The sequence below is a fragment of the Lepidochelys kempii genome, chromosome 1 (genome assembly GCF_965140285.1).
Source record: "Lepidochelys kempii isolate rLepKem1 chromosome 1, rLepKem1.hap1, whole genome shotgun sequence".
Classification (NCBI taxonomy): Eukaryota; Metazoa; Chordata; order Testudines; family Cheloniidae; genus Lepidochelys; species Lepidochelys kempii.
In genome coordinates, this window is record NC_136380.1 from 4,158,385 (window position 1) to 4,173,735 (window position 15,351).

The window sequence follows — 15,351 nt, forward strand, 5'->3', positions numbered from 1 at the left end:
GGTTTTCCGTTCATTAAAACACAACAATGCTAGCAACAAGACGAACACCACAGACAAACAACACAAAACATAGATCCATGGTATTCTGGGTTATTTTTCCCACTGGCGCCAGCTTGCCTGTAGAGTGTCTGAAAAGCAAAAGAAAAAATTTCCTTCCCCATGGTGGGGACAGATTATTGCTTAATAATAATACCACTTTCTTTTACAAATGTCCTTGCTACTTGCAGGAAAAACAGAAGAATTACCTCCAGACTGTCCTTATTTTGTTCTATAGTCAGTCTAGTGGATTACCTCACTCACTGGTCATTTATGAAATTCATGAGATGGTGTACCTCAGTTTCCCCTCTTGTACAACAGACCAAGTTTGCAATAGTTTCTCTGCTGTACCAAGCTTTAAGTTTATTCTCAGGTAATAGCTGAGACACAGCTTCAGATTTTAGCACTGTACACACACACACACACACCCCTTAAGGTTAACCTGTCCCCCTTATTTTCAGGCTTAACTTGTTTTGTTTTTTTTTCACCTCCCTTTCCTGAAGGGCCATAATCTGAGTCTTCTAGTAGCTTGTTTGCTGACCGGATGTATTTGTTATTTGCAGCTCCTTTGTGCCCATCAGCTAGGTAATTTGCATTTACACACAGAGGCTTACTAGCTTGCTTTTGGATCCAAAGCTGTTAGCAGCTCAGACACTGTCTTAAAAGGGAAGCATTTTACTTCCACCAGAGTTCTGATTACTTTCCACTTTCATTTCCTGCTCCAAAACACAGCGATCTGGAAAAGAAAGCACAACCTATTGTGGCTCCTTTTGGAGCCCTATTAGGATTTTAATGAAGTACCATGTTTTATTTGCATTTCTTTTACTCCTTTTCCAATATACACTGCACATGTCCTGGGAAAATGCAAATTCCTTCCATATAGTTTAACCTCCATAACATCATATTAGCCAAATTAATTTTACACAAGGTATAACTGCCTCCCCCATGCCTACAGAGTTTTCATGCACACCCACCAAAGCAACAATCTAATCCCCCAGACCCATCCCAAGGCTCAGTGTTCCCATAATTCCTCCCCTTTTCCTTTTCTTTTACCTGTGCACACACACACAACATTCTGTTTTGCCTAACATCCCTTGCACTGTGATTACTCTTTTTTACACAACTGTATCCCAATTACACTTCCATCTTGTCCAACTAGACAAAACCAGGGGCAGCCAAGTTAAGTTCCAAAAGAAACCCCTTCCATCCTTTAGTGATTTTGATTACATTACCCAGTAGTCAAATAATTTTGATCAGATTCTCTCTCCGCCTGCTGCCTGCAGCAGCCCCTTATAGACCATTTCTGTGGGAAAAGGGCCCATTTTCCCTCAGAATAGCTGTAAAGGCTTCTGGGGACAGAAGCGTAGTGGTGATAGTAGCCACTCTACCTGACCCCCTTGGAAAATTTAATTACCAAGCTTCCATCCAATGTGACTGCACAGAGTTGCACATACAGTTACATTTATATAACTGGGTTTTATCATTAAACAAAAACTTCCTTCTTGACATCTCACATAAGTATCCAAAATACCCTCCATTAAAACTTCAGAAAAACAAAAGAGTGTGGAAAGGCAGGTTGTACTTTGAAACTTTTTTTTTCTCCACTCCCCGAGGACCAAGTCTCAGATCCAGTCTCTAAAGGTGGTCTGTTAACTCTGCTTTTGACTTTAAACCCTTTTGTCCCAAATCATCTTTAACTACCCCTAACTAATTTACAACCCTTCAGCACCCCTTGCTGAAGCAGCACCAAACTTGAAAGATTACTGGCAGCTTCCCATAATGCTGCCCTTACTTCAAATCTCTCACAAGCAGACTGAAGTGCCTCCTTTCCCTGGAAGGCATTCAGTCCCCATGGGCAGGGACCTTCTTCCACTACCCATGTACCAAGGAGGGTGGGCTCCTCAGCCACCCCCCATCCCTCTGGGTCCCCTAACACTTCCTCCATTTCCTTTTTAATCTTATCCCAGGTTGACCCCTGTACCTGGTATGGGTCCTGGTCCTCCCTTATCCATTTATCCAAAAAATCCTTTACCCTGGCTTGCCAGAACCCGCAACTACCATCACGAGAGTTCGCGATACCCCCTCCAAGCAGCTGCGCGTACTGTTGGGGAGGGGGACTTACAGGCTGCCACTCACCTATCCAATGCGATGCATCCGAGTCACGGCACCAAGATGTTAGGGGGCTTATTCCTTCACCCACTTACTTCCCTGGTCCTTCTCGCATGAACAGAGAGCAACAATACCCGAAGTCCAAAGGTGCAAACAATTCGATGTTTATTGGGGTGAACTTCCAGCAAGCATGACTCCAGTTTCCTTCCTTAGTATCCTCCTTCCCAGCTCTGACACCACAGAGCCTTACACCTGTGTCCCTGTTCCCATTCCTGCCCTTAGCCAAACATGATTCCAACTTCCTTACTCCCATTCCCTGTTCCCATTTCCCCCTTTAGCAAAACATGATTCCAATTTTCTTACCCCCATTCCCTGTTCCCATCTCACACACCCACATGCCCACCCCCACCCACACCCCAGTCACTTCCTCATTGACTACAGATTATATAGTAAAACTTGAGTTCTGCTTAGCTATACCTTAGCCAATCATTTTCCTGAAATTTAACTAACCAATCCTAACATATTGTAACATGATTATGTAACCAATTATATCCCACCACCTTAATTAGTTTACACCCAGCAAAATTAATTATACAGCAGACAGGAACAATCACAGAACCAGACAGAGATTATACAGACAAACAACAGCAAAGTGGGAACTATAATGACAAACCAATACAGAAGTGAGGATTTCACATCCCAGCTATTGATAAGTGAGTTCTTGCCAGACAGGATGCTATCAAACTAAGTTTCCTTTTACATTTTCTAGGCACTTCCCTTTCTCTGGAGGTGATAGGAATACAATCCTGTCCTGATAGTGCCTAACAGCCCAATAGCACCTTATTTCAATGTGACTAGTTTGGAATGTGAGGAGGTGACCGTTCGCTTCCCAGCTTATGGCTGCCTCTGCTGCTTAGCCAAAGGCCTTAGCCTAAGCACAGGGCCACAAACTGTCACAGTAAGAGAAGGCCCTTACACCGGCAGACAGTGATTTTGATTCTTTCTTTTATACCTCTATCACTAGCCAAGTGATAAGAATACACCTAAATTCTTAGAGTATAGGCCTTTACAGACAGGCCTGAATATCTATATCCTATTTAATATATCTATATTAATTATTAATTATTAATTATTATATATAATAATATCTATATACCTATTTAAAGGTAATCTTATCAGGTTAGAACAGACTTTTTGTTTCGGGATGTGCTTCTACTTTCAACCCGGACCTTGTAAACTGACAGGCATATTTCTTTCTAATGGGCATGCCAAATCTGGGCCTCTTCTGAGCCATTCTTTCTCACACTTTCCCATAACATAAACATATTAATTATTACTTTAATCCAACACTCAGCTCTGGTACTAACATACTCTGGCATTTTGTGGCAACTCACTGAAGGGACACTGCTTAGGTTTAAAATGTTAATGCATATTCTTCCTTTGTTACTAACTCTGTGGATGAAGAGACCCTGTCAGCCACTCCTGGTTCCAGCTCAGCTCTAAGAGGGGAGAGGGTTCTGGTGTATTACAGCAGGGGGCAGATATATCTGGGGTCTATATGAGCATGAGAATGACCATACTGGGTAAAACCAATGGTCCATCTAGCCCAGTATCCTGTTTTCTGACAGTGGCCAATACCATGTGCTTCAGAGGAAATGAACAGAACAAGCAATCATCGAATGATTCACCCCTGTCCCCCACTCCCAGGTTGTGGAAAACAGATGCTATGGACATGCAGAACATGGTGTTGGATCCCTGCCCATCCTGGCTAATAAAAATGATGGATCTATTGTCCATGAACTTATCTAGTTCTTATTGCAAACTGTGAAGAAATTATTTCTTTTGTTTGTTTTAAATCTGCTGACGATTAATTGCATTGGGTGATCCCTAGTTTGTGTGTTGTGAGGAGTAAATTACACTTCCTTATTCAATTTCTCCACACCTGTCATGATTTTATAGAACATCTATCATATCAATCTCTCCTCATACAGAAGGCATTCTGTACCCCTAATCATTTCTGTTGTCCTTCTCTGTACCTCTGCCACTTTCAGTGTATCTTTTTTTGAGATGGGGCAACCAGATCTGTGCACAGTATTCAAGATGTACATCACAGAATCACAGAACTGGAAGGGACCTCGAGAGGTCATCAAGTCCAGTCCCCAGCACCATTTATAACATCCCTGACAGGTGTCTGTCCAACCCGCTCATAAAAATCTCCAATCATGGAGATTCCACAGCCTCCCTAGGCAATTTATTCCAATGCTTAAGCACCCTGACAGTTAGGAATATTTTCCTAATATCCAACTTAACCTCCTTTGCTGCAATTTAAGTCTGTTGCTTCTTGTCCTATCAGAGGTTAAGGAGAATAATTTTTCTCCCTCCTCCTTGTAACAATCTTTTAGGTATTTGAAAACTGTTATCATGTCACAGGATCATAGAATCATAGAATATCAGGGTTGGAAGGTGTGACAGGTTGGATCAGAGAAACTCCCTTGGGGTTGCCAACGGATGTGCCAAGACTACTTCTGCCCCTGATTTCCTGTTCTGGCTGCTTGGGCCTTCAGTACCCAGCCTGGTTTGAGCCAGACCCACTAGCCTGCTGCAATCCCAGACCCACCTCTGAACCACGTCCCACAAACTGCAAGCTTAATTGAAAGCAGCTTAAGAGGTGTTCCTGTCTTTAACACTCAGGTGCCTAACTCCCAGTGGTGTCTAAACACCAAATACCTCTGTTTTACCCTGTATAAAGCTTCTACAGGGTAAACTCATAAATTGTTCTCCCTCTATAACATTGATAGAGAGATATGCACAGCTGTTTGCCCCTTCCCCCCCTCCCCCGCCCTCCCCAGGTATTAATACATACTCTGGGTTAATTAATAAGTAAAAAGTGATTTTATTAAATACAGAAAGTAGGATTTCAGTGGTTCCAAGTAGTACCAGACAGAACAAAATGAATTACCAAGCAAAATAAAATAGAACATGCAAGTCTATGACTAATACAGTAAGAAAACTAAATACAGTTAAAACCTCAGCCTCAGAAGTGTTCCAGAAAGCTTCCTTTTACAGACTAGTCTCCTTCTAGTCTGGGTCCAGCAATCACTCACACCCCCTGTAGTTACTGTCCTTTGTTCCAGTTTCTTTCAGATATCCTTGGGGGTGGAGAGGCTGTCTCTTGAGCCAGCTGAAGATCAAATGGAGGGGTCTCCCAGGGGTTTAAATAAACTTTTTCTTGTGGGTGGAGACCCCCTCCTCTCTCCTATGCAAAGTTCAACTCCAAGATGGAGTTTTGGAGTCACATGGGCAAGTCGCATATCCATGCATGACTCAGAACTTATAGATAGCAGCCATGGTTCAAATGCTGCCTTGAACGTCTTCAAATAGACTTCTTATGTGGATTAGAGCCTTCCAAGATCCTTTGTCCATTAAGTGCTTCTTGACTGGGCACTTAACTTGCCCATTCCTTTTTCAAGAAGCTGACCAAATGCTTTATTAGGGCTACTGTCAAGGTTCCTTCCCCACTCTGAATTCTAGGGTACAGATGTGGGGACTTACATGCAATAAGGGCACACTGTTGACTCATACGCAGCTTCTTGTCCACGCTAACCCTTAGGTCCTTTTCTGCAGAACTGCTGCCTAGCCACTCGATCCCTAGTCTGTAGCAGTGAATGGGATTCTTCCATCATAAGCGCAGGACTCTGAGCTTCTCCTTGTTGAACCTCACCAGATTGTCCACTCAAAAGACTGTCCCCCTCTCAGTCTTTTCTTTCTTAGACTAAACAAACTCAGTTCTTTCAATCTTCCCTCATAGGTCGAGTTTTCCAGACCCCTAATCATTCTTGTTGCTTTTCTCTGGACTCTCTTCAATTTGTCCATATTTTTCCTTAACTCTGGCACCCAGAACTGGACACAATACTCCAGTTGTAGCTAAATCAGCACAAATGTACCATACATTTATAAAAAGAAAAGGAGTACTTGTGGCACCTTAGAGACTAACTAATTTATTTGAGCATAAGCTGTCGTGAGCTACAGCTCATTCATCCGATGACGTGAGCTGTAGCTCGTGAAAGCTTGTGCTCAAATAAATTGGTTAGTCTCTAAGGTGCCACAAGTACTCCTTTTCTTTTTGCAAATACAGACTAACACGGCTGCTACTCTGAAACCTGTCATAGATTTATAGATGCAATGTGATATTTTCTGTTTCATTATCTATCCCTTTCCTAATACTTCCCAACATTCTGTTCGCTTTTCTGATTTCCACTGTTGTTTTCAGAGAAATATCCACCATCACTCCAAGATTTTTTTACTTTCTAACTTAGACCCTATCATTTTGTCTGTATAGTTGGCATTGTATTTTGCCATGTACATTATTTTGCATTTATCAACACTTAATTTCATCTGCCATTGTGTTGCCCCATCACCCAGTTTTGTGACATCTCTTTGTAGCTCTTTGTTATCTGCTGTGGATTTAACAATCTTGATTAATTTTATGTTATCTGCTAATTTTGCCACCTCACTCTTTATCCCTTTTTCAAGATCATTGATGAGTATATTGAACAGCACTGGTTCTTGTATAGACCCCTGGCAGACAGCACTATTTACCTCTTTCCATTCTCACCTTTCATTCCTATCTTTTAAGGGCGGGGGGGGCTGATATTGCTTTTAGGATCGTCTAACAAGCCTTAACTTAATTTAATGACCAGCCCTTTGTTATCCTAATCATCCTGCCTCTGTTCATAAACACACTTCCTGTCCTAAAGGCATAAGCTGGGAGGATCTCTGTATAAATAGGTTTGTTGTTAAAGACTATCAGCCCTAACACGATCTTGCCCAGACAGAAGAAAGGAGTAACTGCATTCTAGATAAAGCCAGTTTTCTCCAGTGTCTCAGCAGTGGGGTGGGCATGGAAGGAATGGAACCTCCACAGAAGAGTGGAAAAAGAGAGGTGGTGTAAGTCCAGCCCTTTCAAAACACACAGAGAGGATGAGCCAGAAGAAACTGGGGCAGGACAGAGGCACAAGGGCTGCAGAGGGGGCTCTTTGTTTGCAGGGCTATGGCTGCAGCAGAGATACAGACTCCAGCTTGAGAAGAAGCCACGAGCTGCAGGACATGGCCCCTGGACACTCTAGATGGCTCTCACCAAATCCCACATATCGCTCCTGGGCGGTGAGGATACTGAGGCAGAGAATGACATGCAGATATTCCACTGAGTTTACCTAGATTCAGATATTTCTTGTTCTGTCTAAAGTTGAGGAATTGTTTTAGCAACCCCTTTTGCAAGGTCTGGGTCTTTTTGATTTAAGGATCCTGTGACCCAAAAGAGAGAAACTGGAAACAAAGTGTTCCCAATGTGGAGGTCAGGGAAGGGTGTGCTGAAGCAATTGCAGTGTCTGGAGAACTGAGCCAAAAGGAGTCTCCTGGCCTTGGCACTTGGTGAGCAGGTCTCTGCTCCCAGAGGGAGGCACTAGAATGAAAGCTTCACCCTGAGAGCAGGCCTAGAAATGCAGAGCCAGAGGAAGGGCCTGAACGCTGATGCAACTCAAAATCACAAGGGTCCAGTGTGTAGGATTCAGACACAACCACCGGGGGGGTGCCTAACCACAAGAGCTTGAGTGGGGCTGTGACAGGAAACCTGGAGCTGCTACAAAGAAGCGAGGGGACTGTGAGTGGAAGGGGAGTGAGGCTGGCTGGGTACATGTCCAAAAGATGTTTTCTTCACCCAAATATGGTTCCTCTGCCCACAGTCTTTGCCTGAGTGTTCTGGTTCCCAGACTGATCCAACCAGATTCCCCTGAAGGAAATAGTTTGGGAACAAGGAATTTCCGGTTTGGGGTCAGGGAGAGGGTTTGTCTTTCCCTTTGAAAGTGCTCCCCAGAATGCATAACTGCACAACTGGTTAAGTGGCAGTCCTGCAGAAAAGGACCTGGGGATTAGTGGATGAGAACTTGGATATGAGTCAACAGTGTGACCGTGTTGCCAAGAAGCTAACGGCATATTGGGCTGCATTGGTAGGAGCATTGCCAGCAGATCGAAGGAAGTGCTTTCCCCCTGCTATTCGGCACTTATGAGACCACATCTGGATTATTGTATCCAGTTTTGGGCCCCCCACTACAAAAAGGATGTGGACAAATAGGAGAGAGTCCAGTGAAGGACAACAAAATTGATTAGGTACATGACTCCTGAGGAGCGGCTGAGTAAACTGGGCTTGTTTAGTCTGCAGAAGAGAAGAGTTAGGGGGGATTTGTTAGCAGCCTTCAACTACCTGAAGGAGGGTTCCAAAGATGAAGGAGCTAAGGTGTTCTCAGTGGTGGCAGAACAAGGAATAATGGTCTCAAGTTGCAGTGGGGGAGGTCTGCGTTGGACATTAGGAAACACGATTTCATTAGAAGGGTGGTGAAGCACTGGACTGGGTTACCTAGGGTGGTGGTGGAATCTCCATCCTTTGAGGTTTTTAAGGCCTGGCTTGACAAAGCCCTGGCTGGGATGATTTAGTTGAGGTTGGTCTTGCTTTGCGCAGGGGATGGGACTAGATGACCTCCTGAGGTCTCTTCCAACCCTGATCTTCTATGATTCTTCTTTGATTCTATGTGGGGAGCCATTTGTCCCATCAGTCATCATCAGCATCTTCATGGCAAATCTCAAAGGAACGTAGCCTTCTTGCAAACCGAGTGCTGTCTGGATTGATCTCTGAGAATGTGCTTAAGGGGGTCTGGTTCTATATTCACACATTGGGGGTGGGGGGAGAGAGAGAGAGAGAGAGAGATGGGACAAAACCCAGTAGAACAGGGTCTCCTTGCCTCTGCCGTTCTGGGGAGCACTTACTAAGGGAGAGACAAATCTCCTCCCTGACCCTAAACCAGCACTGCCTGGTTCAGGGCAACCCAGCTAGGTCAGTCCAGGAACTTGAGCACTCAGGGAAACATCGAGGGCAGGGATGAATGAGTCACATTTGGGTGAAGAGAAAATCTTGTTCACACCTCTTTGCCCAGCCCCACTCCCCTTCCCCTCACAGTCCCCTAACATCTGGGTAGCAGCTCGAAGTTTGCTATCACAGTCCCACTGCTGCTCCTGTTCACATTGAGACAGAGACACACCTCGGGATCTGGGTTTCTAGGCCCGCTCTCGGGGTGCAGCTTTTGTTCTAACCCCTCCCTCTGGGAGTGGAGAGCAGCATGCCGAGGCCCTAAGGCTAGTTTCAGGCCCAGCTCCCCCAGGCGCTCCGATTACTTCAGCATAGCTTTCTCAGAGCTCCGCCTTGGGTGCACTCTGTTTCCAGTTTCTTTCTTTCAAGGCTCGTGATTCTTAAAGCAAACAAATGCAGGCCTTGCAAAAGGGGTTGTGTCATAAATATAAAGGGAAGGGTAAACCCCTTTAAAATCCCTCCTGGCCAGAAAAAAAAAATCCTCTCACCTGTAAATGGTTAAGAAGCTAAAGGTAACCTCACTGGCACCTGACCAAAATGACCACTGAGGAGACAAGATACTTTCAAAAGCTGGGAGGAGGGAGAGAAACAAAGGGTCCGTGTGTCTGTCTATATGCTGCTTTGCCGGGGATAGACCAGGAATGGAGTCTTAGAACTTTTAGTAAGTAGTCTAGCTAGGTATGCGTTAGATTATGATTTCTTTAAATGGCTGAGAAAAGAATTGTGCTGAATAGAATAACTATTTCTGTCTGTGTATCTTTTTATAACTTAAGGTTTTGCCTAGAGGGGTTCTCTATGTTTTGAATCTAATTACCCTGTAAGGTATCTACCATCTTGATGTTACAGGGGGGATTTCTTTACTTCTATTTACTTCTATCTCTATTAAAAGTCTTCTTGTAAGAAAACTGAATGCTTTTTCATTGTTCTCAGATCCAAGGGTTTGGGTCTGTGGTCACCTATGCAAATTGGTGAGGCTTTTTATCCAACATTCCCCAGGAAAGGGGGGGTGCAAGTGTTGGGAGGATTGTTCATTGTTCTTAAGATCCAAGGGTCTGGGTCTGTAGTCACCTAGGCAAATTGGTGAGGCTTTTTACCAAACCTTGTCCAGGAAGTGGGGTGCAAGGGTTGGGAAGATTTTGGGGGGAAAGACGTGTCCAAACTACATATCCCAGTCAACCCAGTTAGAGTTTGGTGGTGGCAGTGGATATTCCAAGGACAAAGGATAAAATTAATTTGTACCTTGGGGAAGTTTTAACCTAAGCTGGTAAAAGTAAGCTTAGGAAGTTTTCATGCAGGTCCCCACATCTGTACCCTAGAGTTCAGAGTGTGGGAGTAACCTTGACAACACTGGTCAAGCTTCTGACCAGGACAAGATGATACAGCTCTGGGTCCTATGCTATGGAGCTGGGGGGAACTGTCTGGAGCCCCACTATTGCTGGTTCATGAGTGACTAGTGAAAGTATTCATGGAAAGGCAGCTGGGTGAATCCCCATCTGTGTATGGCTGTGTAAGTGGAAGACCTGGAGAGGATTACACATTGTCATAGCCTCACCATGTGAAAAGGGCCTGAGATTGGTATGCCAGAGGGTTCAGTGGTACTCCACTTCCCGGTTGCACAGAAGAGAAGTCCATCAATCCAACACAAGGCAGAGGTCCTGCTAGACCATGAGTCCATTTCCCTCTTGTCATGCCCTCAGTTACTGACAGAGAGACCGTGGTTACCGGCAAGGAACTCCGGACTCCTGGGTTCTGTCGTGATTCGCTTTGTGACGTTGGCCAAGTCATGTCTCCCCATCCCGCAGTTTACCTATCAGTATAATGGGGATATGTTCCTAGTCACTTTCCTATGCTCAGTGTTTTCATGATCCTTCAATGAAATGTTACTGAGGAGTATTAGTGATCTTTGATCCTTTAGAGACAACTCTGTGTGTGTGCAGAAACTGCTCATATTTCCCCTTAGTCATCTTTTTACAGATCATTCTGTCTACTATCTACCCAGCTACCCTGGCATGTACTGGGTATCAGACACAATAGAGAACTAACATTAACCCTAGTTTTCTTACTAATCAACTATAATTTTTCAATATACACAAATACACAAAACATTATGCTTAGTGTTTTCAAGATCCTTCAATGAAACATTACTGAGGAGTATTAGTGATCTCTGATACTTTAGAGAGAACACAGTGTCTGTGCAGGACAGCCAATTCCTCTCTGACTCAGCACAGATCCCAAGAGTTCTTTTACTCCTAAAGCTGTATAAACAGCACAGAAGAGCAGACAGGCTTGTCTCCAGCCTGTTTACATCCAAATGCCTCTTCTCCACTGGAGGCTGAGTGAACCCCACTGGGATTCCACAGAACTATATTATAAACGGTGCACATCCTGGTGTCAGTTATCATTGGGGAATGTTGCTATAGATGCTGGAGTGAGACATATGTGGGACACGACTATCTCAGGGGGATTCCCAGGGAAGACGCTTCTATCTTGGAATTCACAGCTACCCATCTCTTGCTGAGGAGCTCACCTGCTCAAAAAACCCAGTGCAACATGGGCGTGATGAGAGAGAGAGTAAGTCTGTGGTCTTTTCCGCTGAGCACAGCCATGAAACATACTTGGGCCCTTCCCTTAGGACATGAGCTTGCTCCAATATCATGGGACAGAATGTCCCACTTTGCTGTGTCCCCATGGCTGATGTCCTCTTGCCCAAACATGGCTGCATTTCAGTGGCACAGGGGATGCTTCAGGATGAAAGGTGTTAGAGGATGTGTGATACAAGGCCAAATTCTGAGGCTGTAGCTTATAATTTGCTCCACTGAATCAAAACTCCCCTTGGAGGAAGAACTGAATAAAGACCTCGGGAGCCAGCAGTGTGTTAATGCACAGACCCTGTCCTCCTCCTCTTAAATTTCAGGGCTCTGGTAGTTAACTGGTGCATAGGGGTGCGGGTTCCCTTACCTGACTTTTTATTTGCTGGAAAACATGGAGGTGCTAGGGCTCTTCACTGGAACAATTATAAGAATTTTTCAACATAGGTAAGACATCTTCTCTCCTAACTTATTTCAAGAATTTGCCTGTACTGTTATGCTTGAAAAATTAAAAAAAAAAAAAAATCAGCCAGATGCAGACACCAAGCATGGGAAATTTCAGTCAAATTGATTAAAGTTGGCAAATTTATAAGGAACAGAAAATGAGGTCTCCTACTTGAAGGTGTCAGACAGCCTTAACTGAAGTTGGTGACACCAGCATGACCCACAACGGCCAATACATTTGTGAATCACATCAAGCTAAACTCTTCTTTCCAATAATGACAGTGGCAGGGAGTTCCACAGGCTAAATATGGATTATGTAAACAACTTTCTTTTCTGAATGTGATATGTTCAGACTTTCAGTGTAATTCCATGTTCCCTTGTTTGAGTGGTATGATACACAGTAAATATGAATGTCTGATCTACTTGCTTTATCAATAGTTTAATAAGGTTCAAGGTCAGAAGGGACCATAAGATCACCCACTCTGAACTCCTGTATAACACAGGCCACTAAATTTCCTCCTGTATTAAGCTCCATGACTTCTGTTTGATTAAGACTTGGTCTACACTAGGATTTTGGACTCACAGAGCTATAGGGTTAGAAGGGACCGCAAGGGTCATCGAATCTGACCCTTGCCAAGATGGAGGATTTGTTCTATCTTAGTCATGCCAGACAGATAGTTAGCCACTTCCTTTGGAAAACCTCCAGGGAAGGAGATCAAATGACCTTCCCTGGCATCTTTTCCCTGTCCTACTGTTCTTACGTTAGGAAGTTCTTCCTGAGATGACATCTAAATCTGCCATGCTGTAGTTTGAACCCATTGCCTCTTGTCCTGTGCTTTGCAACAAGAGCTAACAACTTTCCTCCACATTTTTATGGAAGTGTTTCAAGAATTTGAACACTGCTATTGTGTCTTCTGTTAATCGACTCTTTTAGAAACCAAATATACCCGGTTCCTTCAGCTTGCTCATATGTCTTGTACTCCCTCCCTTTGATGATCTTTGTCACTCGCCTCTGCACCCTCTCCAGTTACTCTACATCCTTTGTATACAGCAGTGACCAAAAGTGGGCACAGAACTCAGAGGAGGACTAACAAGCAACGAGCTGAGTGGTAATATCACCTCTCGTGACTTGCCTGCTATGCCTCTGATAATGCAATTTAACATTGCATTTTCATTTTTTTGAAAGAGCAAAAATAATCCACACCCCTGAGAGATGTAGCTATATCAAACTAACCCTGGTGTAGCCAGCATGAGGTCAAAAGAAGAATTATTCCATCTACCTAGCTACCATCTCTCAAGGAGGTGGATTACCTACGCTGATGGGAGAACCCCTGCCGTCGGTGTAAGTGATGTCTACAATGAATCGCTATGGCCGCACCGCTGTAGTGCTTTCAGTGTGGAGAAGCCCTGAAGATCTTCCAAGAAAGCATCCAGCCTGCATCAGCAGACGATGGGGAGTTGGAGAACCCACCACTTCCATTTGCAGTGTATTGCAACAGTTAATCACCTTCAGTCCTAAATCTTTGGCCCTTATTTCCGACTGGTTATCCATCATTGTTCCTTAATGCAATGAAAGCCAGGCTAGAGAGTCCATGATGTTGTGACTTTCCCATGAACACGGTTGCTCAAAACATGAGAATGGAAAAAACCCAAACCTTTGCCAAGACAGGTGCCGGGGCAAATATCCCAAATAGAACACATCCCAGGGGAAATATCTGGACCTCACTGTTAACAGCTCCATGAAAACACCTGCTCATTCACAGTAGTGGGCAAAACAGATAATGTTCAGATGCCCAAGGAATGGGGCAGAGAATAACCTGCTCTGGATAAGCGCTCAGTTTTGGTCACCCAAGTACATAGCTGATAGAAAGGGGAGTTCCAAGACAGGCTCTGTGAATGTGGGAGGCTGCCCTATGTGGACAGACTGAAAAGTCTGGGACTGTTTAGTTTAGAAAAGAAACAAGAAAAGGGACATTTGATAGAGGAGAACAAAATAAAGAATGGAACTGATTACATTCAAACAGACAAACAGAGAAGAGTTCCCAACCAGTAACATCTAAAGACGTTTAGTTCTTCAAAAGGACAAGTTCTCCAAAGCTGAGGCAAATTATCAACAAAACAGATTGGGAGGAAAAATTTAGACCAAAAAATGGGAATGAAAATTGGGACTTCTTTAAGAAGAGATTATTACCTAGATAGAAAGCCAAGATTCCACAGTCAAGAAAGCAGAAAACTTTGGACAAAAACAAGGTTCAATGGCAAAATACAGACATCAATTAAAGGGGGGAAAGCAACACATAACAAAGGGAAAGGAAACTTGTTAATGTTGAAGAAAAGTTAGATGTGTTCAAGAAATATTTTTTTCCGAAGCAGTATCAAGTGCTCTATCACATGCGGTGATGAAATACTTTCCAGTGCATTAGCAGTCAATGAGGATTTTAAACAGCATCTACAGTAGTACGTTAGAATTACGAACTTGAGTTACAAACTCCCAGATCAACCACACACCTCATTCGGAACCAGAGGTATGCAATCAGGCAGCAGCAGAGACAAAGAAAAATGGCAAGTAGAGGACAGTTCTGTGTTAAATGTAAACTATAACAAAATAAAGGGAAAGTTTATTTAAAATATTTGACAAGGTGAGGAAAAAAATCCTGATATGGGATTAATTAAAAAAAAAGTTGACAAATATAATTAGTACCAGTCAACACCAAGGTTTATGGAAAACAGGTTTTGTCAAATAAACCCGTTTTCATCCTTTAATGAGAGTATGTTTGGTTGATCAGGGGAATGATGCAGATGCAATAGACTGATTTTTCTGAGGCATTTGATTTTGTAGGGGAAACATTCACATATAAAAGGAACACAATGCAATAGCAGTGGAGTACATGTTAAATGGACTAAAAACTGGATAACTGACAGATCTCAGAAAGCAGTTATTAGGTTTCAGAGTAGCAGCCGTGTCAGTCTTTATTCGCAAAAAGAAAAGGAGGACTTGTGGCACCTTAGAGACTAACCAATTTATTTGAGCATAAGCTTTCGTGAGCTACAGCTCACTTCATCGGATGCATTTAGTGGAAAACACAGTGAGGACATATATATACACACAGAACATGAGAAAAAAAACAAAACCAAAAACCCAAACCTGTAAGGAGAGTGATCAATTAAGATGAGCTATTACCAGCAGGAGACCATGGTCGGGGGAGGAGGGGAACTTTTTGTAGTGATAATCAAGGTGAGCCATTTCCAGCAGTT